This window comes from Chionomys nivalis, chromosome 4, assembly GCF_950005125.1.
Source record: "Chionomys nivalis chromosome 4, mChiNiv1.1, whole genome shotgun sequence".
NCBI lineage: Eukaryota > Metazoa > Chordata > Mammalia > Rodentia > Cricetidae > Chionomys > Chionomys nivalis.
The window spans coordinates 2,620,538-2,646,334 of record NC_080089.1 but is presented as its reverse complement, the minus strand read 5'-3'; positions in this window follow the sequence as shown (position 1 = coordinate 2,646,334).

Genomic DNA, 25,797 nt, shown 5'->3' with positions numbered 1-25,797 from the left:
GTGTGTAAGCTCTGGTAGAACTGAGATCAGTGTTATTTTCTCAGTACAAGCTTTACTTTGAAAGATAATCGCATTCTTTTGAAAGTTTATTAATTTCACGAAAGCTTTAGTAAGAAATGCGCATGCGTTTTTTTGTCAAGACAAGCAGTTGTTTGCTACGTGTGTAAGCACTGTTAGAACTGAGATCAGTGTTGCTTTTCTCAGTACAAGCTTTACTTTGAAAGAAAATCGCGTTCTTTTGAAAGTTTATTAATTTCACTAAAGCTTTAGTAAGAAACGCACATGCGTTTCTTTGTCAAGACAAGCAGTTGTTTGCTAAGTGTGAAAGCACTGTTAGAACTGAGATCAGTGTTGCTTTTCTCAGTACAAGCTTTACTTTGAAAGAAAATCGCGTTCTTTAGAAAGTTTATTAATTTCACGAAAGTTTTAGTATGAAACGCTCATGCGTTTTTTTGTAAAGACAAGCAGTTGTTTGCTACGTGTGAAAGCACTGTTAGAACTGAGATCAGTGTTGCTTTTCTCAGTACAAGCTTTACTTTGAAAGATAATCTTGTTCTTTTGAAAGTTTATTAATTTCACGAAAGCTTTAGTAAGAAAAGCACATGCGTTTCTTTCTAGAGACAAGCAGTTGTTTGCTACGTGTGAAAGCACTGTTAGAACTGAGATCAGTGTTGCTTTTCTCAGTACAAGCTTTACTTTGAAAGAAAATCGCGTTCTTTTGAAAGTTTAATAATTTCACGAAAGATTTAGTAAGAAACGCACATGCGTTTCTTTGTAAAGACAAGCAGTTGTTTGCTACGTGTGAAAGCACTGTTAGAACTGAGATCAGTGTTGCTTTTCTCAGTACAAGCTTTACTTTGAAAGATAATCGCGTTCTTTTGATAGTTTATTAATTTCACGAAAGCTTTAGTAAGAAACGCACATGCGTTTGTCAAGACAAGCAGTTGGTTGCTAAGTGTGAAAACACTGTTAGAACTGAGATCAGTGTTGCTTCTCTCAGTACAAGCTTTACTTTGAAAGATAATCGCGTTCTTTCGGAAGTTTATTAATTTCACGAAAGCTTTATTAAGAACCGCACATGCGTTTCTTTGTAATGACAAGCAGTTGTTTGCTACGTGTGAAATCACTGTTAGAACTGAGATCAGTGTTGCTTTTCTCAGTACAAGCTTTACTTTGAAAGATAATCGCGTTCTTTCAGAAGTTTAATAATTTCACGAAAGCTTTAGTAAGAAACGCGTATGCGTTTCTTTGTCAAGATAAGCACTTGTTTGCTACGTGTGAAAGCACTGTTAGAACTGAGATCAGTGTTGATTTCTCAGTACAAGCGTTAATTTGATAGATAATTGCGTTCTTTCAAAAGTTTATTAATTTCACGAAAGCTTTAGTAAGAAACGCATATGCGTTTGTTTGTCAAGACAAGCAGTTGGTTGCTAAGTGTGAAAACACTGTTAGAACTGAGATCAGTGTTGCTTCTCTCAGTACAAGCTTTACTTTGAAAGATAATCGCGTTCTTTCGGAAGTTTATTAATTTCACGAAAGCTTTATGAAGAACCGCACATGCGTTTCTTTGTAATGACAAGCAGTTGTTTGCTACGTGTGAAATCACTGTTAGAACTGAGATCAGTGTTGCTTTTCTCAGTACAAGCTTTACTTTGAAAGATAATCGCGTTCTTTCGGAAGTTTATTATATTCACGAAAGCTTTAGTAAGAAACGCGCATGCGTTTCTTTGTCAAGTCAAGCAGTTGTTTGCTAAGTGTAAAAGCACTGTTAGAACTGAGATCAGTGTTGATTTTTCAGTACAAGCGTTACTTTGATAGATTATCGCGTTCTTTCAAAAGTTTACTAATTTCACGAAAGCTTTAGTAAGAAACGCACATGCGTTTCTTTGTAAAGACAAGCAGTTGTTTGCTACGTGTGAAAGCAATGTTAGAACTGAGATCAGTGTTGCTTTTCTCAGTACAAGCTTTACTTTGAAAGATAATCGAGTTCTTTCGGAAGTTTATTAATTTCAGGAAAGCTTTAGTAAGAAACGCACATGCGTTTCTTTGTCAAGACAGGCAGTTGTTTGCTACGTGTGAAAGCTCTGTTAGAACTGAGATCAGTGTTGCTTTTCTCAGTACAAGCTTTACTTTGAAAGATAATCTCGTTCTTTTGAAAGTTAATTAATTTCACGAAAGCTTTAGTAAGAAACGCACATGCGTTTCTTTCTAGAGACTAGCAGTTGTTTGCTACGTGTGAAAGCACTGGTAGAACTGAGATCAGTGTTGCTCTTCTCAGTACAAATTTTACTTTGAAAGATAATCGCGTTCTTTTGAAAGTTTGTTAATTTCACGAAAGCTTTAGTAAGAAACGCACATGCCTTTCTTTGTCAAGAGAAGCAGTTGTTTAGTGTGCGGGAAAGCACTGTTAGAACAGAGTCAGTGTTGCTTTTCTCAGTACAAGCTTTACTTTGAAAGATAATCGCGTTCTTTGAATGGTTATTAATTTCACGAAAGCTTTAGTAAGAAACGAACATGCGTTTCTTTGTCAGGACAAGCAGTTGTTTGCGACGTGTGTAAGCTCTGGTAGAAGTGAGATCAGTGTTGCTTTTCTCAGTACAAGCTTTACTTTGAAAGATAATCGCATTCTTTTAAAATTTATTAATTTCACGAAAGCTTTAGTAAGAAACGCGTATGCGTTTCTTTGTCAAGATAAGCACTTGTTTGCTACGTGTGAAAGCACTGTTAGAACTGAGATCAGTGTTGATTTCTCAGTACAAGCGTTAATTTGATAGATAATTGCGTTCTTTCAAAAGTTTATTAATTTCACGAAAGCTTTAGTAAGAAACACATATGCGTTTGTTTGTCAAGACAAGCAGTTGGTTGCTAAGTGTGAAAACACTGTTAGAACTGAGATCAGTGTTGCTTCTCTCAGTACAAGCTTTACTTTGAAAGATAATCGCGTTCTTTCGGAAGTTTATTAATTTCACGAAAGCTTTATGAAGAACCGCACATGCGTTTCTTTGTAATGACAAGCAGTTGTTTGCTACGTGTGAAATCACTGTTAGAACTGAGATCAGTGTTGCTTTTCTCAGTACAAGCTTTACTTTGAAAGATAATCGCGTTCTTTCGGAAGTTTATTATATTCACGAAAGCTTTAGTAAGAAACGCGCATGCGTTTCTTTGTCAAGTCAAGCAGTTGTTTGCTAAGTGTAAAAGCACTGTTAGAACTGAGATCAGTGTTGATTTTTCAGTACAAGCGTTACTTTGATAGATTATCGCGTTCTTTCAAAAGTTTACTAATTTCACGAAAGCTTTAGTAAGAAACGCACATGCGTTTCTTTGTCAAGACAAGCAGTTGTTTGCTACGTGTGAAAGCAATGTTAGAACTGAGATCAGTGTTGCTTTTCTCAGTACAAGCTTTACTTTGAAAGATAATCGAGTTCTTTCGGAAGTTTATTAATTTCAGGAAAGCTTTAGTAAGAAACGCACATGCGTTTCTTTGTCAAGACAGGCAGTTGTTTGCTACGTGTGAAAGCTCTGTTAGAACTGAGATCAGTGTTGCTTTTCTCAGTACAAGCTTTACTTTGAAAGATAATCTCGTTCTTTTGAAAGTTAATTAATTTCACGAAAGCTTTAGTAAGAAACGCACATGCGTTTCTTTCTAGAGACTAGCAGTTGTTTGCTACGTGTAAAAGCACTGGTAGAACTGAGATCAGTGTTGCTCTTCTCAGTACAAATTTTACTTTGAAAGATAATCGCGTTCTTTTGAAAGTTTATTAATTTCACGAAAGCTTTAGTAAGAAACGCACATGCCTTTCTTTGTCAAGAGAAGCAGTTGTTTAGTGTGCGGGAAAGCACTGTTAGAACAGAGTCAGTGTTGCTTTTCTCAGTACAAGCTTTACTTTGAAAGATAATCGCGTTCTTTGAATGGTTATTAATTTCACGAAAGCTTTAGTAAGAAACGAACATGCGTTTCTTTGTCAGGACAAGCAGTTGTTTGCGACGTGTGTAAGCTCTGGTAGAAGTGAGATCAGTGTTGCTTTTCTCAGTACAAGCTTTACTTTGAAAGATAATCGCATTCTTTTAAAATTTATTAATTTCACGAAAGCTTTAGTAAGAAATGCACATGCGTTTTTTTGTCAAGACAAGCAGTTGTTTGCTACGTGTGTAAGCACTGTTAGAACTGAGATCAGTGTTGCTTTTCTCAGTACAATCTTTACATTGAAAGAAAATCGCGTTCTTTTGAAAGTTTATTAAATTCACGAAAGCTTAATTAAGAAACGCACATGCGTTTCTTTGTAAAGACAAGCAGTTGTTTGCTGTGTGAAAGCACTGTTAGAACTGAGATCAGTGTTGCTTTTCTCAGTACAAGCTTTACTTGCAAAGATAATCGCGTTCTTTTGAAAGTTTATTAATTTCACGAAAGCTTTAGTAAGAAACGCACATGCGTTTCTTTGTAAGGTAAAGCAGTTGTTTGATACGTGTGAAAGCACTGTTAGAACAGATATCATTGTTGCTTTTCTCAGTCCAAGCTTTACTTTGAAAGATAATCACGTTCATTGGAAAGTTTATTAATTTCACGAAAGCTTGAGTTAGAAACGCACATGCGTTTCTTTGTCAAGACAAGCAGTTGTTTGCCTCGTGTGAAAGCACTGTTAGAACTTAGATCAGTGTTGCTTTTCTCAGTACAAGCTTTACTTTGAAAGATAATCGCGTTCTTCTTAAAGTTTATTAATTTCACGAAAGCTTTAGTAAGAAACGCACATGCGTTTCTTTATAAAGACAAGCAGTTGTTTGCTACGTGTGAAAGCACTGTTAGAACTGAGATCAGTGTTGCTTTTCTCAGTACAAGCTTTACTTTGAAAGATAATCGCGTTCTTTCAGAAGTTTAATAATTTCACGAAAGCTTTAGTAAGAAACGCGTATGCGTTTCTTTGTCAAGATAAGCACTTGTTTGCTACGTGTGAAAGCACTGTTAGAACTGAGATCAGTGTTGATTTCTCAGTACAAGCGTTAATTTGATAGATAATTGCGTTCTTTCAAAAGTTTATTAATTTCACGAAAGCTTTAGTAAGAAACGCATATGCGTTTGTTTGTCAAGACAAGCAGTTGGTTGCTAAGTGTGAAAACACTGTTAGAACTGAGATCAGTGTTGCTTCTCTCAGTACAAGCTTTACTTTGAAAGATAATCGCGTTCTTTCGGAAGTTTATTAATTTCACGAAAGCTTTATGAAGAACCGCACATGCGTTTCTTTGTAATGACAAGCAGTTGTTTGCTACGTGTGAAATCACTGTTAGAACTGAGATCAGTGTTGCTTTTCTCAGTACAAGCTTTACTTTGAAAGATAATCGCGTTCTTTCGGAAGTTTATTATATTCACGAAAGCTTTAGTAAGAAACGCGCATGCGTTTCTTTGTCAAGTCAAGCAGTTGTTTGCTACGTGTAAAAGCACTGTTAGAACTTAGATCAGTGTTGATTTTTCAGTACAAGCGTTACTTTGATAGATTATCGCGTTCTTTCAAAAGTTTACTAATTTCACGAAAGCTTTAGTAAGAAACGCACATGCGTTTCTTTGTCAAGACAAGCAGTTGTTTGCTACGTGTGAAAGCAATGTTAGAACTGAGATCAGTGTTGCTTTTCTCAGTACAAGCTTTACTTTGAAAGATAATCGAGTTCTTTCGGAAGTTTATTAATTTCAGGAAAGCTTTAGTAAGAAACGCACATGCGTTTCTTTGTTAAGACAAGCAGTTGTTTATTGTGCGGGAAAGCACTGTTAGAACGGAGTCAGTGTTGCTTTTCTCAGTACAAGCTTTACTTTGAAAGATAATCGCGTTCTTTGAAAGTTTATTAATTTCACGAAAGCTTTAGTAAGAAACGAACATGCGTTTCTTTGTCAAGACAAGCAGTTGTTTGCTACGTGTGAAAGCACTGTTAGAACTGAGATCAGTGTTGCTTTTCTCAGTACAAGCTTTACTTTGAAAGAAAATCGCGTTCTTTAGAAAGTTTATTAATTTCACGAAAGTTTTAGTAAGAAACGCTCATGCGTTTTTTTGTAAAGACAAGCAGTTGTTTGCTACGTGTGAAAGCACTGTTAGAACTGAGATCAGTGTTGCTTTTCTCAGTACAAGCTTTACTTGGAAAGATGATCGCATTCTTTTGAAAGTTTATTAATTTCACGAAAGCTTTAGTAAGAAACGCACATGCGTTTCTTTGTAAGGTAAAGCAGTTGTTTGATACGTGTGAAAGCACTGTTAGAACAGATATCATTGTTGCTTTTCTCAGTCCAAGCTATACTTTGAAAGATAATCACGTTCATTGGAAAGTTTATTAATTTCACGAAAGCTTGAGTTAGAAACGCACATGCGTTTCTTTGTCAAGACAAGCAGTTGTTTGCTACGTGTGAAAGCACTGATAGAACTGAGATCAGTGTTGCTCTTCGCAGTACAAGCTTTTCTTTGAAAGATAATCGCGTTCTTTTGAAAGTTTATTAATTTCACGAAAGCTTTAGTAAGAAACGCAGCTGCGTTTCTTTGTCAAGACAAGCAGTTGTTTAGTGTGCGGGAAAGCACTGTTAGAACTGAATCAGTGTTGCTTTTCTCAGTACAAGCTTTACTTTGAAAGATAATCGCGTTCTTTTAAAGTTTATTAATTTCACGAAAGCTTTAGTAAGAAACGCACATGCCTCTCTTTGTCAAGAGAAGCAGTTGTTTGCTACGTGTGAAAGCACTGTTAGAACTGAGATCAGTGTTGCTTTTCTCCGTCCAAGCTTTACTTTGAAAGATAATCGCATTCTTTTGAAAGTTTATTAATTTCACAAAAGCTTTAGTAAGAAACGCACATGCGTTTCTTTCTAGAGACAAGCAGTTTTTTGCTACGTGTGAAAGCACTGTTAGAACTGAGATCAGTGTTGCTTTTCTCAGTACAAGCTTTACTTTGAAAGATAATCGCGTTCTTTCAGAAGTTTAATAATTTCACGAAAGCTTTAGTAAGAAACGCGTATGCGTTTCTTTGTCAAGATAAGCACTTGTTTGCTACGTGTGAAAGCACTGTTAGAACTGAGATCAGTGTTGATTTCTCAGTACAAGCGTTAATTTGATAGATAATCGCGTTCTTTCAAAAGTTTATTAATTTCACGAAAGCTTTAGTAAGAAACGCATATGCGTTTGTTTGTCAAGACAAGCAGTTGGTTGCTAAGTGTGAAAACATTGTTAGAACTGAGATCAGTGTTGCTTCTCTCAGTACAAGCTTTACTTTGAAAGATAATCGCGTTCTTTCGGAAGTTTATTAATTTCACGAAAGCTTTATTAAGAACCGCACATGCGTTTCTTTGTAATGACAAGCAGTTGTTTGCTACGTGTGAAATCACTGTTAGAACTGAGATCAGTGTTGCTTTTCTCAGTACAAGCTTTAATTTGAAAGATAATCGCGTTCTTTCGGAAGTTTATTATATTCACGAAAGCTTTAGTAAGAAACGCACATGCGTTTCTTTGTCAAGTCAAGCAGTTGTTTGCTAAGTGTAAAAGCACTGTTAGAACTGAGATCAGTGTTGCTTTTCTCAGTACAAGCTTTACTTTGAAAGATAATCTCGTTCTTTTGAAAGTTAATTAATTTCACGAAAGCTTTAGTAAGAAACGCACATGCGTTTCTTTCTAGAGACTAGCAGTTGTTTGCTACGTGTGAAAGCACTGTTAGAACTGAGATCAGTGTTGCTCTTCTCAGTACAAGTTTTACTTTGAAAGATAATCGCGTTCTTTTGAAAGTTTATTAATTTCACGAAAGCTTTAGTAAGAAACGCACATGCGTTTCTTTGTCAAGACAAGCAGTTGTTTAGTGTGCGGGAAATCACTGTTAGAACAGAGTCAGTGTTGCTTTTCTCAGTCCAAGCTTTACTTTGAAAGATAATCACATTCTTTTGAAAGTTTATTAATTTCACGAAAGCTTTAGTAAGAAACGCACATGCGTTTCTTTCTAGAGACAAGTAGTTTTTTGCTACGTGTGAAAGCACTGTTAGAACTGAGATCAGTGTTGCTTTTCTCAGTACAAGCTTTACTTTGAAAGATAATCACATTCTTTTGAAAGTTTATTAATTTCACGAAAGCTTTAGTAAGAAACGCACATGCGTTTCTTTGTCAAGACAAGCAGTTGTTTAGTGTGCGGGAAATCACTGTTAGAACAGAGTCAGTGTTGCTTTTCTCAGTCCAAGCTTTACTTTGAAAGATAATCACATTCTTTTGAAAGTTTATTAATTTCACGAAAGCTTTAGTAAGAAACGCACATGCGTTTCTTTCTAGAGACTAGCAGTTGTTTGCTACGTGTAAAAGCACTGGTAGAACTGAGATCAGTGTTGCTCTTCTCAGTACAAATTTTACTTTGAAAGATAATCGCGTTCTTTTGAAAGTTTATTAATTTCACGAAAGCTTTAGTAAGAAACGCACATGCGTTTCTTTGTCAAGACAAGCAGTTGTTTAGTGTGCGGGAAAGCACTGTTAGAACTGAGTCAGTGTTGCTTTTCTCAGTACAAGCTTTACTTTGAAAGATAATCGCGTTCTTTGAATGGTTATTAATTTCAAGAAAGCTTTAGTAAGAAACGAACATGCGTTTCTTTGTCAGGACAAGCAGTTGTTTGCTACGTGTGTAAGCTCTGGTAGAACTGAGATCAGTGTTATTTTCTCAGTACAAGCTTTACTTTGAAAGATAATCGCATTCTTTTGAAAGTTTATTAATTTCACGAAAGCTTTAGTAAGAAATGCACATGCGTTTTTTTGTCAAGACAAGCAGTTGTTTGCTACGTGTGTAAGCACTGTTAGAACTGAGATCAGTGTTGCTTTTCTCAGTACAAGCTTTACTTTGAAAGAAAATCGCGTTCTTTTGAAAGTTTATTAATTTCACTAAAGCTTTAGTAAGAAACGCACATGCGTTTCTTTGTCAAGACAAGCAGTTGTTTGCTAAGTGTGAAAGCACTGTTAGAACTGAGATCAGTGTTGCTTTTCTCAGTACAAGCTTTACTTTGAAAGAAAATCGCGTTCTTTAGAAAGTTTATTAATTTCACGAAAGTTTTAGTATGAAACGCTCATGCGTTTTTTTGTAAAGACAAGCAGTTGTTTGCTACGTGTGAAAGCACTGTTAGAACTGAGATCAGTGTTGCTTTTCTCAGTACAAGCTTTACTTTGAAAGATAATCTTGTTCTTTTGAAAGTTTATTAATTTCACGAAAGCTTTAGTAAGAAAAGCACATGCGTTTCTTTCTAGAGACAAGCAGTTGTTTGCTACGTGTGAAAGCACTGTTAGAACTGAGATCAGTGTTGCTTTTCTCAGTACAAGCTTTACTTTGAAAGAAAATCGCGTTCTTTTGAAAGTTTAATAATTTCACGAAAGATTTAGTAAGAAACGCACATGCGTTTCTTTGTAAAGACAAGCAGTTGTTTGCTACGTGTGAAAGCACTGTTAGAACTGAGGTCAGTGTTGCTTTTCTCAGTACAAGCTTTACTTTGAAAGATAATCGCGTTCTTTCGGAAGTTTGTTAATTTCACGAAAGCTTTATTAAGAACCGCACATGCGTTTCTTTGTAATGACAAGCAGTTGTTTGCTACGTGTGAAAGCAATGTTAGAACTGAGATCAGTGTTGCTTTTCTCAGTACAAGCTTTACTTTGAAAGATAATTGAGTTCTTTCGGAAGTTTATTAATTTCAGGAAAGCTTTAGTAAGAAATGCACATACGTTTTTTTGTCAAGACAAGCAGTTGTTTGCTACGTGTGTAAGCACTGTTAGAACTGAGATCAGTGTTGCTTTTCTCAGTACAAGCTTTACTTTGAAAGAAAATCGCGTTCTTTTGAAAGTTTATTAATTTCACTAAAGCTTTAGTAAGAAACGCACATGCGTTTCTTTATCAAGACAAGCAGTTGTTTGCTAAGTGTGAAAGCACTGTTAGAACTGAGATCAGTGTTGCTTTTCTCAGTAAAAGCTTTACTTGGAAAGATAATCGCGTTCTTTTGAAAGTTTATTAATTTCACGAAAGCTTTAGTAAGAAACGCACATGCGTTTCTTTGTAAGGTAAAGCAGTTGTTTGATATGTGTGAAATCACTGTTAGAACAGATATCATTGTTGCTTTTCTCAGTCCAAGCTTTACTTTGAAAGATAATCACGTTCATTGGAAAATTTATTAATTTCACGAAAGCTTGAGTTAGAAAGGCACATGCGTTTCTTTGTCAAGACAAGCAGTTGTTTGCCTCGTGTGAAAGCACTGTTAGAACTTAGATCACTGTTGCTTTTCTCAGTACAAGGTTTACTTTGAAAGATAATCGCGTTCTTCTTAAAGTTTATTAATTTCACGAAAGCTTTAGTAAGAAACGCACATGCGTTTCTTTGTAAAGACAAGCAGTTGTTTGCTACGTGTGAAAGCACTGTTAGAACTGATATCAGTGTTGCTTTTCTCAGTACAAGCTTTACTTTGAAAGATAATCGCGTTCTTTTAAAGTTTATTAATTTCACGAAAGCTTTAGTAAGAAACGCACATGCGTTTCTTTGTCAAGACAAGCAGTTGTTTGTTACGTATGAAAGCACTGGTAGAACTGAGATCAGTGTTGCTCTTCTCAGTACAAGCTTTACTTTGAAAGATAATCGCGTTCTTTTGAAAGTTTATTAATTTCACGAAAGCTTTAGTAAGAAACGCACATGCGTTTCTTTGTCAAGACAAGCAGTTGTTTAGTGTGCGGGAAAGCACTGTTAGAACTGAGTCAGTGTTGCTTTTCTCAGTACAAGCTTTACTTTGAAAGATAATCGCGTTCTTTGAATGGTTATTAATTTCAAGAAAGCTTTAGTAAGAAACGAACATGCGTTTCTTTGTCAGGACAAGCAGTTGTTTGCTACGTGTGTAAGCTCTGGTAGAACTGAGATCAGTGTTATTTTCTCAGTACAAGCTTTACTTTGAAAGATAATCGCATTCTTTTGAAAGTTTATTAATTTCACGAAAGCTTTAGTAAGAAATGCGCATGCGTTTTTTTGTCAAGACAAGCAGTTGTTTGCTACGTGTGTAAGCACTGTTAGAACTGAGATCAGTGTTGCTTTTCTCAGTACAAGCTTTACTTTGAAAGAAAATCGCGTTCTTTTGAAAGTTTATTAATTTCACTAAAGCTTTAGTAAGAAACGCACATGCGTTTCTTTGTCAAGACAAGCAGTTGTTTGCTAAGTGTGAAAGCACTGTTAGAACTGAGATCAGTGTTGCTTTTCTCAGTACAAGCTTTACTTTGAAAGAAAATCGCGTTCTTTAGAAAGTTTATTAATTTCACGAAAGTTTTAGTATGAAACGCTCATGCGTTTTTTTGTAAAGACAAGCAGTTGTTTGCTACGTGTGAAAGCACTGTTAGAACTGAGATCAGTGTTGCTTTTCTCAGTACAAGCTTTACTTTGAAAGATAATCTTGTTCTTTTGAAAGTTTATTAATTTCACGAAAGCTTTAGTAAGAAAAGCACATGCGTTTCTTTCTAGAGACAAGCAGTTGTTTGCTACGTGTGAAAGCACTGTTAGAACTGAGATCAGTGTTGCTTTTCTCAGTACAAGCTTTACTTTGAAAGAAAATCGCGTTCTTTTGATAGTTTATTAATTTCACGAAAGCTTTAGTAAGAAACGCACATGCGTTTGTCAAGACAAGCAGTTGGTTGCTAAGTGTGAAAACACTGTTAGAACTGAGATCAGTGTTGCTTCTCTCAGTACAAGCTTTACTTTGAAAGATAATCGCGTTCTTTCGGAAGTTTATTAATTTCACGAAAGCTTTATTAAGAACCGCACATGCGTTTCTTTGTAATGACAAGCAGTTGTTTGCTACGTGTGAAATCACTGTTAGAACTGAGATCAGTGTTGCTTTTCTCAGTACAAGCTTTACTTTGAAAGATAATCGCGTTCTTTCAGAAGTTTAATAATTTCACGAAAGCTTTAGTAAGAAACGCGTATGCGTTTCTTTGTCAAGATAAGCACTTGTTTGCTACGTGTGAAAGCACTGTTAGAACTGAGATCAGTGTTGATTTCTCAGTACAAGCGTTAATTTGATAGATAATTGCGTTCTTTCAAAAGTTTATTAATTTCACGAAAGCTTTAGTAAGAAACGCATATGCGTTTGTTTGTCAAGACAAGCAGTTGGTTGCTAAGTGTGAAAACACTGTTAGAACTGAGATCAGTGTTGCTTCTCTCAGTACAAGCTTTACTTTGAAAGATAATCGCGTTCTTTCGGAAGTTTATTAATTTCACGAAAGCTTTATGAAGAACCGCACATGCGTTTCTTTGTAATGACAAGCAGTTGTTTGCTACGTGTGAAATCACTGTTAGAACTGTGATCAGTGTTGCTTTTCTCAGTACAAGCTTTACTTTGAAAGATAATCGCGTTCTTTCGGAAGTTTATTATATTCACGAAAGCTTTAGTAAGAAACGCGCATGCGTTTCTTTGTCAAGTCAAGCAGTTGTTTGCTAAGTGTAAAAGCACTGTTAGAACTGAGATCAGTGTTGATTTTTCAGTACAAGCGTTACTTTGATAGATTATCGCGTTCTTTCAAAAGTTTACTAATTTCACGAAAGCTTTAGTAAGAAACGCACATGCGTTTCTTTGTAAAGACAAGCAGTTGTTTGCTACGTGTGAAAGCAATGTTAGAACTGAGATCAGTGTTGCTTTTCTCAGTACAAGCTTTACTTTGAAAGATAATCGAGTTCTTTCGGAAGTTTATTAATTTCAGGAAAGCTTTAGTAAGAAACGCACATGCGTTTCTTTGTCAAGACAGGCAGTTGTTTGCTACGTGTGAAAGCTCTGTTAGAACTGAGATCAGTGTTGCTTTTCTCAGTACAAGCTTTACTTTGAAAGATAATCTCGTTCTTTTGAAAGTTAATTAATTTCACGAAAGCTTTAGTAAGAAACGCACATGCGTTTCTTTCTAGAGACTAGCAGTTGTTTGCTACGTGTGAAAGCACTGGTAGAACTGAGATCAGTGTTGCTCTTCTCAGTACAAATTTTACTTTGAAAGATAATCGCGTTCTTTTGAAAGTTTGTTAATTTCACGAAAGCTTTAGTAAGAAACGCACATGCCTTTCTTTGTCAAGAGAAGCAGTTGTTTAGTGTGCGGGAAAGCACTGTTAGAACAGAGTCAGTGTTGCTTTTCTCAGTACAAGCTTTACTTTGAAAGATAATCGCGTTCTTTGAATGGTTATTAATTTCACGAAAGCTTTAGTAAGAAACGAACATGCGTTTCTTTGTCAGGACAAGCAGTTGTTTGCGACGTGTGTAAGCTCTGGTAGAAGTGAGATCAGTGTTGCTTTTCTCAGTACAAGCTTTACTTTGAAAGATAATCGCATTCTTTTAAAATTTATTAATTTCACGAAAGCTTTAGTAAGAAACGCGTATGCGTTTCTTTGTCAAGATAAGCACTTGTTTGCTACGTGTGAAAGCACTGTTAGAACTGAGATCAGTGTTGATTTCTCAGTACAAGCGTTAATTTGATAGATAATTGCGTTCTTTCAAAAGTTTATTAATTTCACGAAAGCTTTAGTAAGAAACACATATGCGTTTGTTTGTCAAGACAAGCAGTTGGTTGCTAAGTGTGAAAACACTGTTAGAACTGAGATCAGTGTTGCTTCTCTCAGTACAAGCTTTACTTTGAAAGATAATCGCGTTCTTTCGGAAGTTTATTAATTTCACGAAAGCTTTATGAAGAACCGCACATGCGTTTCTTTGTAATGACAAGCAGTTGTTTGCTACGTGTGAAATCACTGTTAGAACTGAGATCAGTGTTGCTTTTCTCAGTACAAGCTTTACTTTGAAAGATAATCGCGTTCTTTCGGAAGTTTATTATATTCACGAAAGCTTTAGTAAGAAACGCGCATGCGTTTCTTTGTCAAGTCAAGCAGTTGTTTGCTAAGTGTAAAAGCACTGTTAGAACTGAGATCAGTGTTGATTTTTCAGTACAAGCGTTACTTTGATAGATTATCGCGTTCTTTCAAAAGTTTACTAATTTCACGAAAGCTTTAGTAAGAAACGCACATGCGTTTCTTTGTCAAGACAAGCAGTTGTTTGCTACGTGTGAAAGCAATGTTAGAACTGAGATCAGTGTTGCTTTTCTCAGTACAAGCTTTACTTTGAAAGATAATCGAGTTCTTTCGGAAGTTTATTAATTTCAGGAAAGCTTTAGTAAGAAACGCACATGCGTTTCTTTGTCAAGACAGGCAGTTGTTTGCTACGTGTGAAAGCTCTGTTAGAACTGAGATCAGTGTTGCTTTTCTCAGTACAAGCTTTACTTTGAAAGATAATCTCGTTCTTTTGAAAGTTAATTAATTTCACGAAAGCTTTAGTAAGAAACGCACATGCGTTTCTTTCTAGAGACTAGCAGTTGTTTGCTACGTGTAAAAGCACTGGTAGAACTGAGATCAGTGTTGCTCTTCTCAGTACAAATTTTACTTTGAAAGATAATCGCGTTCTTTTGAAAGTTTATTAATTTCACGAAAGCTTTAGTAAGAAACGCACATGCCTTTCTTTGTCAAGAGAAGCAGTTGTTTAGTGTGCGGGAAAGCACTGTTAGAACAGAGTCAGTGTTGCTTTTCTCAGTACAAGCTTTACTTTGAAAGATAATCGCGTTCTTTGAATGGTTATTAATTTCACGAAAGCTTTAGTAAGAAACGAACATGCGTTTCTTTGTCAGGACAAGCAGTTGTTTGCGACGTGTGTAAGCTCTGGTAGAAGTGAGATCAGTGTTGCTTTTCTCAGTACAAGCTTTACTTTGAAAGATAATCGCATTCTTTTAAAATTTATTAATTTCACGAAAGCTTTAGTAAGAAATGCACATGCGTTTTTTTGTCAAGACAAGCAGTTGTTTGCTACGTGTGTAAGCACTGTTAGAACTGAGATCAGTGTTGCTTTTCTCAGTACAAGCTTTACATTGAAAGAAAATCGCGTTCTTTTGAAAGTTTATTAAATTCACGAAAGCTTAATTAAGAAACGCACATGCGTTTCTTTGTAAAGACAAGCAGTTGTTTGCTGTGTGAAAGCACTGTTAGAACTGAGATCAGTGTTGCTTTTCTCAGTACAAGCTTTACTTGCAAAGATAATCGCGTTCTTTTGAAAGTTTATTAATTTCACGAAAGCTTTAGTAAGAAACGCACATGCGTTTCTTTGTAAGGTAAAGCAGTTGTTTGATACGTGTGAAAGCACTGTTAGAACAGATATCATTGTTGCTTTTCTCAGTCCAAGCTTTACTTTGAAAGATAATCACGTTCATTGGAAAGTTTATTAATTTCACGAAAGCTTGAGTTAGAAACGCACATGCGTTTCTTTGTCAAGACAAGCAGTTGTTTGCCTCGTGTGAAAGCACTGTTAGAACTTAGATCAGTGTTGCTTTTCTCAGTACAAGCTTTACTTTGAAAGATAATCGCGTTCTTCTTAAAGTTTATTAATTTCACGAAAGCTTTAGTAAGAAACGCACATGCGTTTCTTTATAAAGACAAGCAGTTGTTTGCTACGTGTGAAAGCACTGTTAGAACTGAGATCAGTGTTGCTTTTCTCAGTACAAGCTTTACTTTGAAAGATAATCGCGTTCTTTCAGAAGTTTAATAATTTCACGAAAGCTTTAGTAAGAAACGCGTATGCGTTTCTTTGTCAAGATAAGCACTTGTTTGCTACGTGTGAAAGCACTGTTAGAACTGAGATCAGTGTTGATTTCTCAGTACAAGCGTTAATTTGATAGATAATTGCGTTCTTTCAAAAGTTTATTAATTTCACGAAAGCTTTAGTAAGAAACGCATATGCGTTTGTTTGTCAAGACAAGCAGTTGGTTGCTAAGTGTGAAAACACTGTTAGAACTGAGATCAGTGTTGCTTCTCTCAGTACAAGCTTTACTTTGAAAGATAATCGCGTTCTTTCGGAAGTTTATTAATTTCACGAAAGCTTTATGAAGAACCGCACATGCGTTTCTTTGTAATGACAAGCAGTTGTTTGCTACGTGTGAAATCACTGTTAGAACTGAGATCAGTGTTGCTTTTCTCAGTACAAGCTTTACTTTGAAAGATAATCGCGTTCTTTCGGAAGTTTATTATATTCACGAAAGCTTTAGTAAGAAACGCGCATGCGTTTCTTTGTCAAGTCAAGCAGTTGTTTGCTACGTGTAAAAGCACTGTTAGAACTTAGATCAGTGTTGATTTTTCAGTACAAGCGTTACTTTGATAGATTATCGCGTTCTTTCAAAAGTTTACTAATTTCACGAAAGCTTTAGTAAGAAACGCACATGCGTTTCTTTGTCAAGACAAGCAGTTGTTTGCTACGTGTGAAAGCAATGTTAGAACTGAGATCAGTGTTGCTTTTCTCAGTACAAGCTTTACTTTGAAAGATAATCGAGTTCTTTCGGAAGTTTATTAATTTCAGGAAAGCTTTAGTAAGAAACGCACATGCGTTTCTTTGTTAAGACAAGCAGTTGTTTATTGTGCGGGAAAGCACTGTTAGAACGGAGTCAGTGTTGCTTTTCTCAGTACAAGCTTTACTTTGAAAGATAATCGCGTTCTTTGAAAGTTTATTAATTTCACGAAAGCTTTAGTAAGAAACGAACATGCGTTTCTTTGTCAAGACAAGCAGTTGTTTGCTACGTGTGAAAGCACTGTTAGAACTGAGATCAGTGTTGCTTTTCTCAGTACAAGCTTTACTTTGAAAGAAAATCGCGTTCTTTAGAAAGTTTATTAATTTCACGAAAGTTTTAGTAAGAAACGCTCATGCGTTTTTTTGTAAAGACAAGCAGTTGTTTGCTACGTGTGAAAGCACTGTTAGAACTGAGATCAGTGTTGCTTTTCTCAGTACAAGCTTTACTTGGAAAGATGATCGCATTCTTTTGAAAGTTTATTAATTTCACGAAAGCTTTAGTAAGAAACGCACATGCGTTTCTTTGTAAGGTAAAGCAGTTGTTTGATACGTGTGAAAGCACTGTTAGAACAGATATCATTGTTGCTTTTCTCAGTCCAAGCTATACTTTGAAAGATAATCACGTTCATTGGAAAGTTTATTAATTTCACGAAAGCTTGAGTTAGAAACGCACATGCGTTTCTTTGTCAAGACAAGCAGTTGTTTGCTACGTGTGAAAGCACTGATAGAACTGAGATCAGTGTTGCTCTTCGCAGTACAAGCTTTTCTTTGAAAGATAATCGCGTTCTTTTGAAAGTTTATTAATTTCACGAAAGCTTTAGTAAGAAACGCAGCTGCGTTTCTTTGTCAAGACAAGCAGTTGTTTAGTGTGCGGGAAAGCACTGTTAGAACTGAATCAGTGTTGCTTTTCTCAGTACAAGCTTTACTTTGAAAGATAATCGCGTTCTTTTAAAGTTTATTAATTTCACGAAAGCTTTAGTAAGAAACGCACATGCCTCTCTTTGTCAAGAGAAGCAGTTGTTTGCTACGTGTGAAAGCACTGTTAGAACTGAGATCAGTGTTGCTTTTCTCCGTCCAAGCTTTACTTTGAAAGATAATCGCATTCTTTTGAAAGTTTATTAATTTCACAAAAGCTTTAGTAAGAAACGCACATGCGTTTCTTTCTAGAGACAAGCAGTTTTTTGCTACGTGTGAAAGCACTGTTAGAACTGAGATCAGTGTTGCTTTTCTCAGTACAAGCTTTACTTTGAAAGATAATCGCGTTCTTTCAGAAGTTTAATAATTTCACGAAAGCTTTAGTAAGAAACGCGTATGCGTTTCTTTGTCAAGATAAGCACTTGTTTGCTACGTGTGAAAGCACTGTTAGAACTGAGATCAGTGTTGATTTCTCAGTACAAGCGTTAATTTGATAGATAATCGCGTTCTTTCAAAAGTTTATTAATTTCACGAAAGCTTTAGTAAGAAACGCATATGCGTTTGTTTGTCAAGACAAGCAGTTGGTTGCTAAGTGTGAAAACATTGTTAGAACTGAGATCAGTGTTGCTTCTCTCAGTACAAGCTTTACTTTGAAAGATAATCGCGTTCTTTCGGAAGTTTATTAATTTCACGAAAGCTTTATTAAGAACCGCACATGCGTTTCTTTGTAATGACAAGCAGTTGTTTGCTACGTGTGAAATCACTGTTAGAACTGAGATCAGTGTTGCTTTTCTCAGTACAAGCTTTAATTTGAAAGATAATCGCGTTCTTTCGGAAGTTTATTATATTCACGAAAGCTTTAGTAAGAAACGCACATGCGTTTCTTTGTCAAGTCAAGCAGTTGTTTGCTAAGTGTAAAAGCACTGTTAGAACTGAGATCAGTGTTGCTTTTCTCAGTACAAGCTTTACTTTGAAAGATAATCTCGTTCTTTTGAAAGTTAATTAATTTCACGAAAGCTTTAGTAAGAAACGCACATGCGTTTCTTTCTAGAGACTAGCAGTTGTTTGCTACGTGTGAAAGCACTGTTAGAACTGAGATCAGTGTTGCTCTTCTCAGTACAAGTTTTACTTTGAAAGATAATCGCGTTCTTTTGAAAGTTTATTAATTTCACGAAAGCTTTAGTAAGAAACGCACATGCGTTTCTTTGTCAAGACAAGCAGTTGTTTAGTGTGCGGGAAAGCACTGTTAGAACTGAGTCAGTGTTGCTTTTCTCAGTACAAGCTTTACTTTGAAAGATAATCGCGTTCTTTGAATGGTTATTAATTTCACGAAAGCTTTAGTAAGAAACGAACATGCGTTTCTTTGTCAGGACAAGCAGTTGTTTGCGACGTGTGTAAGCTCTGGTAGAAGTGAGATCAGTGTTGCTTTTCTCAGTACAAGCTTTACTTTGAAAGATAATCGCATTCTTTTAAAATTTATTAATTTCACGAAAGCTTTAGTAAGAAATGCACATGCGTTTTTTTGTCAAGACAAGCAGTTGTTTGCTACGTGTGTAAGCACTGTTAGAACTGAGATCAGTGTTGCTTTTCTCAGTACAAGCTTTACTTTGAAAGAAAATCGCGTTCTTTTGAAAGTTTATTAATTTCACTAAAGCTTTAGTAAGAAACGCACATGCGTTTCTTTGTCAAGACAAGCAGTTGTTTGCTAAGTGTGAAAGCACTGTTAGAACTGAGATCAGTGTTGCTTTTCTCAGTACAAGCTTTACTTTGAAAGAAAATCGCGTTCTTTAGAAAGTTTATTAATTTCACGAAAGTTTTAGTATGAAACGCTCATGCGTTTTTTTGTAAAGACAAGCAGTTGTTTGCTACGTGTGAAAGCACTGTTAGAACTGAGATCAGTGTTGCTTTTCTCAGTACAAGCTTTACTTTGAAAGATAATCTTGTTCTTTTGAAAGTTTATTAATTTCACGAAAGCTTTAGTAAGAAAAGCACATGCGTTTCTTTCTAGAGACAAGCAGTTGTTTGCTACGTGTGAAAGCACTGTTAGAACTGAGATCAGTGTTGCTTTTCTCAGTACAAGCTTTACTTTGAAAGAAAATCGCGTTCTTTTGATAGTTTATTAATTTCACGAAAGCTTTAGTAAGAAACGCACATGCGTTTGTCAAGACAAGCAGTTGGTTGCTAAGTGTGAAAACACTGTTAGAACTGAGATCAGTGTTGCTTCTCTCAGTACAAGCTTTACTTTGAAAGATAATCGCGTTCTTTCGGAAGTTTATTAATTTCACGAAAGCTTTATTAAGAACCGCACATGCGTTTCTTTGTAATGACAAGCAGTTGTTTGCTACGTGTGAAATCACTGTTAGAACTGAGATCAGTGTTGCTTTTCTCAGTACAAGCTTTACTTTGAAAGATAATCGCGTTCTTTCAGAAGTTTAATAATTTCACGAAAGCTTTAGTAAGAAACGCGTATGCGTTTCTTTGTCAAGATAAGCACTTGTTTGCTACGTGTGAAAGCACTGTTAGAACTGAGATCAGTGTTGATTTCTCAGTACAAGCGTTAATTTGATAGATAATTGCGTTCTTTCAAAAGTTTATTAATTTCACGAAAGCTTTAGTAAGAAACGCATATGCGTTTGTTTGTCAAGACAAGCAGTTGGTTGCTAAGTGTGAAAACACTGTTAGAACTGAGATCAGTGTTGCTTCTCTCAGTACAAGCTTTACTTTGAAAGATAATCGCGTTCTTTCGGAAGTTTATTAATTTCACGAAAGCTTTATGAAGAACCGCACATGCGTTTCTTTGTAATGACAAGCAGTTGTTTGCTACGTGTGAAATCACTGTTAGAACTGTGATCAGTGTTGCTTTTCTCAGTACAAGCTTTACTTTGAAAGATAATCGCGTTCTTTCGGAAGTTTATTATATTCACGAAAGCTTTAGTAAGAAACGCGCATGCGTTTCTTTGTCAAGTCAAGCAGTTGTTTGCTAAGTGTAAAAGCACTGTTAGAACTGAGATCAGTGTTGATTTTTCAGTACAAGCGTTACTTTGATAGATTATCGCGTTCTTTCAAAAGTTTACTAATTTCACGAAAGCTTTAGTAAGAAACGCACATGCGTTTCTTTGTAAAGACAAGCAGTTGTTTGCTACGTGTGAAAGCAATGTTAGAACTGAGATCAGTGTTGCTTTTCTCAGTACAAGCTTTACTTTGAAAGATAATCGAGTTCTTTCGGAAGTTTATTAATTTCAGGAAAGCTTTAGTAAGAAACGCACATGCGTTTCTTTGTCAAGACAGGCAGTTGTTTGCTACGTGTGAAAGCTCTGTTAGAACTGAGATCAGTGTTGCTTTTCTCAGTACAAGCTTTACTTTGAAAGATAATCTCGTTCTTTTGAAAGTTAATTAATTTCACGAAAGCTTTAGTAAGAAACGCACATGCGTTTCTTTCTAGAGACTAGCAGTTGTTTGCTACGTGTGAAAGCACTGGTAGAACTGAGATCAGTGTTGCTCTTCTCAGTACAAATTTTACTTTGAAAGATAATCGCGTTCTTTTGAAAGTTTGTTAATTTCACGAAAGCTTTAGTAAGAAACGCACATGCCTTTCTTTGTCAAGAGAAGCAGTTGTTTAGTGTGCGGGAAAGCACTGTTAGAACAGAGTCAGTGTTGCTTTTCTCAGTACAAGCTTTACTTTGAAAGATAATCGCGTTCTTTGAATGGTTATTAATTTCACGAAAGCTTTAGTAAGAAACGAACATGCGTTTCTTTGTCAGGACAAGCAGTTGTTTGCGACGTGTGTAAGCTCTGGTAGAAGTGAGATCAGTGTTGCTTTTCTCAGTACAAGCTTTACTTTGAAAGATAATCGCATTCTTTTAAAATTTATTAATTTCACGAAAGCTTTAGTAAGAAACGCGTATGCGTTTCTTTGTCAAGATAAGCACTTGTTTGCTACGTGTGAAAGCACTGTTAGAACTGAGATCAGTGTTGATTTCTCAGTACAAGCGTTAATTTGATAGATAATTGCGTTCTTTCAAAAGTTTATTAATTTCACGAAAGCTTTAGTAAGAAACACATATGCGTTTGTTTGTCAAGACAAGCAGTTGGTTGCTAAGTGTGAAAACACTGTTAGAACTGAGATCAGTGTTGCTTCTCTCAGTACAAGCTTTACTTTGAAAGATAATCGCGTTCTTTCGGAAGTTTATTAATTTCACGAAAGCTTTATGAAGAACCGCACATGCGTTTCTTTGTAATGACAAGCAGTTGTTTGCTACGTGTGAAATCACTGTTAGAACTGAGATCAGTGTTGCTTTTCTCAGTACAAGCTTTACTTTGAAAGATAATCGCGTTCTTTCGGAAGTTTATTATATTCACGAAAGCTTTAGTAAGAAACGCGCATGCGTTTCTTTGTCAAGTCAAGCAGTTGTTTGCTAAGTGTAAAAGCACTGTTAGAACTGAGATCAGTGTTGATTTTTCAGTACAAGCGTTACTTTGATAGATTATCGCGTTCTTTCAAAAGTTTACTAATTTCACGAAAGCTTTAGTAAGAAACGCACATGCGTTTCTTTGTCAAGACAAGCAGTTGTTTGCTACGTGTGAAAGCAATGTTAGAACTGAGATCAGTGTTGCTTTTCTCAGTACAAGCTTTACTTTGAAAGATAATCGAGTTCTTTCGGAAGTTTATTAATTTCAGGAAAGCTTTAGTAAGAAACGCACATGCGTTTCTTTGTCAAGACAGGCAGTTGTTTGCTACGTGTGAAAGCTCTGTTAGAACTGAGATCAGTGTTGCTTTTCTCAGTACAAGCTTTACTTTGAAAGATAATCTCGTTCTTTTGAAAGTTAATTAATTTCACGAAAGCTTTAGTAAGAAACGCACATGCGTTTCTTTCTAGAGACTAGCAGTTGTTTGCTACGTGTAAAAGCACTGGTAGAACTGAGATCAGTGTTGCTCTTCTCAGTACAAATTTTACTTTGAAAGATAATCGCGTTCTTTTGAAAGTTTATTAATTTCACGAAAGCTTTAGTAAGAAACGCACATGCCTTTCTTTGTCAAGAGAAGCAGTTGTTTAGTGTGCGGGAAAGCACTGTTAGAACAGAGTCAGTGTTGCTTTTCTCAGTACAAGCTTTACTTTGAAAGATAATCGCGTTCTTTGAATGGTTATTAATTTCACGAAAGCTTTAGTAAGAAACGAACATGCGTTTCTTTGTCAGGACAAGCAGTTGTTTGCGACGTGTGTAAGCTCTGGTAGAAGTGAGATCAGTGTTGCTTTTCTCAGTACAAGCTTTACTTTGAAAGATAATCGCATTCTTTTAAAATTTATTAATTTCACGAAAGCTTTAGTAAGAAATGCACATGCGTTTTTTTGTCAAGACAAGCAGTTGTTTGCTACGTGTGTAAGCACTGTTAGAACTGAGATCAGTGTTGCTTTTCTCAGTACAAGCTTTACATTGAAAGAAAATCGCGTTCTTTTGAAAGTTTATTAAATTCACGAAAGCTTAATTAAGAAACGCACATGCGTTTCTTTGTAAAGACAAGCAGTTGTTTGCTGTGTGAAAGCACTGTTAGAACTGAGATCAGTGTTGCTTTTCTCAGTACAAGCTTTACTTGCAAAGATAATCGCGTTCTTTTGAAAGTTTATTAATTTCACGAAAGCTTTAGTAAGAAACGCACATGCGTTTCTTTGTAAGGTAAAGCAGTTGTTTGATACGTGTGAAAGCACTGTTAGAACAGATATCATTGTTGCTTTTCTCAGTCCAAGCTTTACTTTGAAAGATAATCACGTTCATTGGAAAGTTTATTAATTTCACGAAAGCTTGAGTTAGAAACGCACATGCGTTTCTTTGTCAAGACAAGCAGTTGTTTGCCTCGTGTGAAAGCACTGTTAGAACTTAGATCAGTGTTGCTTTTCTCAGTACAAGCTTTACTTTGAAAGATAATCGCGTTCTTCTTAAAGTTTATTAATTTCACGAAAGCTTTAGTAAGAAACGCACATGCGTTTCTTTATAAAGACAAGCAGTTGTTTGCTACGTGTGAAAGCACTGTTAGAACTGAGATCAGTGTTGCTTTTCTCAGTACAAGCTTTACTTTGAAAGATAATCGCGTTCTTTCAGAAGTTTAATAATTTCACGAAAGCTTTAGTAAGAAACGCGTATGCGTTTCTTTGTCAAGATAAGCACTTGTTTGCTACGTGTGAAAGCACTGTTAGAACTGAGATCAGTGTTGATTTCTCAGTACAAGCGTTAATTTGATAGATAATTGCGTTCTTTCAAAAGTTTATTAATTTCACGAAAGCTTTAGTAAGAAACGCATATGCGTTTGTTTGTCAAGACAAGCAGTTGGTTGCTAAGTGTGAAAACACTGTTAGAACTGAGATCAGTGTTGCTTCTCTCAGTACAAGCTTTACTTTGAAAGATAATCGCGTTCTTTCGGAAGTTTATTAATTTCACGAAAGCTTTATGAAGAACCGCACATGCGTTTCTTTGTAATGACAAGCAGTTGTTTGCTACGTGTGAAATCACTGTTAGAACTGAGATCAGTGTTGCTTTTCTCAGTACAAGCTTTACTTTGAAAGATAATCGCGTTCTTTCGGAAGTTTATTATATTCACGAAAGCTTTAGTAAGAAACGCGCATGCGTTTCTTTGTCAAGTCAAGCAGTTGTTTGCTAAGTGTAAAAGCACTGTTAGAACTTAGATCAGTGTTGATTTTTCAGTACAAGCGTTACTTTGATAGATTATCGCGTTCTTTCAAAAGTTTACTAATTTCACGAAAGCTTTAGTAAGAAACGCACATGCGTTTCTTTGTCAAGACAAGCAGTTGTTTGCTACGTGTGAAAGCAATGTTAGAACTGAGATCAGTGTTGCTTTTCTCAGTACAAGCTTTACTTTGAAAGATAATCGAGTTCTTTCGGAAGTTTATTAATTTCAGGAAAGCTTTAGTAAGAAACGCACATGCGTTTCTTTGTTAAGACAAGCAGTTGTTTATTGTGCGGGAAAGCACTGTTAGAACGGAGTCAGTGTTGCTTTTCTCAGTACAAGCTTTACTTTGAAAGATAATCGCGTTCTTTGAAAGTTTATTAATTTCACGAAAGCTTTAGTAAGAAACGAACATGCGTTTCTTTGTCAAGACAAGCAGTTGTTTGCTACGTGTGAAAGCACTGTTAGAACTGAGATCAGTGTTGCTTTTCTCAGTACAAGCTTTACTTTGAAAGAAAATCGCGTTCTTTAGAAAGTTTATTAATTTCACGAAAGTTTTAGTAAGAAACGCTCATGCGTTTTTTTGTAAAGACAAGCAGTTGTTTGCTACGTGTGAAAGCACTGTTAGAACTGAGATCAGTGTTGCTTTTCTCAGTACAAGCTTTACTTGGAAAGATGATCGCATTCTTTTGAAAGTTTATTAATTTCACGAAAGCTTTAGTAAGAAACGCACATGCGTTTCTTTGTAAGGTAAAGCAGTTGTTTGATACGTGTGAAAGCACTGTTAGAACAGATATCATTGTTGCTTTTCTCAGTCCAAGCTATACTTTGAAAGATAATCACGTTCATTGGAAAGTTTATTAATTTCACGAAAGCTTGAGTTAGAAACGCACATGCGTTTCTTTGTCAAGACAAGCAGTTGTTTGCTACGTGTGAAAGCACTGATAGAACTGAGATCAGTGTTGCTCTTCGCAGTACAAGCTTTTCTTTGAAAGATAATCGCGTTCTTTTGAAAGTTTATTAATTTCACGAAAGCTTTAGTAAGAAACGCAGCTGCGTTTCTTTGTCAAGACAAGCAGTTGTTTAGTGTGCGGGAAAGCACTGTTAGAACTGAATCAGTGTTGCTTTTCTCAGTACAAGCTTTACTTTGAAAGATAATCGCGTTCTTTTAAAGTTTATTAATTTCACGAAAGCTTTAGTAAGAAACGCACATGCCTCTCTTTGTCAAGAGAAGCAGTTGTTTGCTACGTGTGAAAGCACTGTTAGAACTGAGATCAGTGTTGCTTTTCTCCGTCCAAGCTTTACTTTGAAAGATAATCGCATTCTTTTGAAAGTTTATTAATTTCACAAAAGCTTTAGTAAGAAACGCACATGCGTTTCTTTCTAGAGACAAGCAGTTTTTTGCTACGTGTGAAAGCACTGTTAGAACTGAGATCAGTGTTGCTTTTCTCAGTACAAGCTTTACTTTGAAAGATAATCGCGTTCTTTCAGAAGTTTAATAATTTCACGAAAGCTTTAGTAAGAAACGCGTATGCGTTACTTTGTCAAGATAAGCACTTGTTTGCTACGTGTGAAAGCACTGTTAGAACTGAGATCAGTGTTGATTTCTCAGTACAAGCGTTAATTTGATAGATAATCGCGTTCTTTCAAAAGTTTATTAATTTCACGAAAGCTTTAGTAAGAAACGCATATGCGTTTGTTTGTCAAGACAAGCAGTTGGTTGCTAAGTGTGAAAACATTGTTAGAACTGAGATCAGTGTTGCTTCTCTCAGTACAAGCTTTACTTTGAAAGATAATCGCGTTCTTTCGGAAGTTTATTAATTTCACGAAAGCTTTATTAAGAACC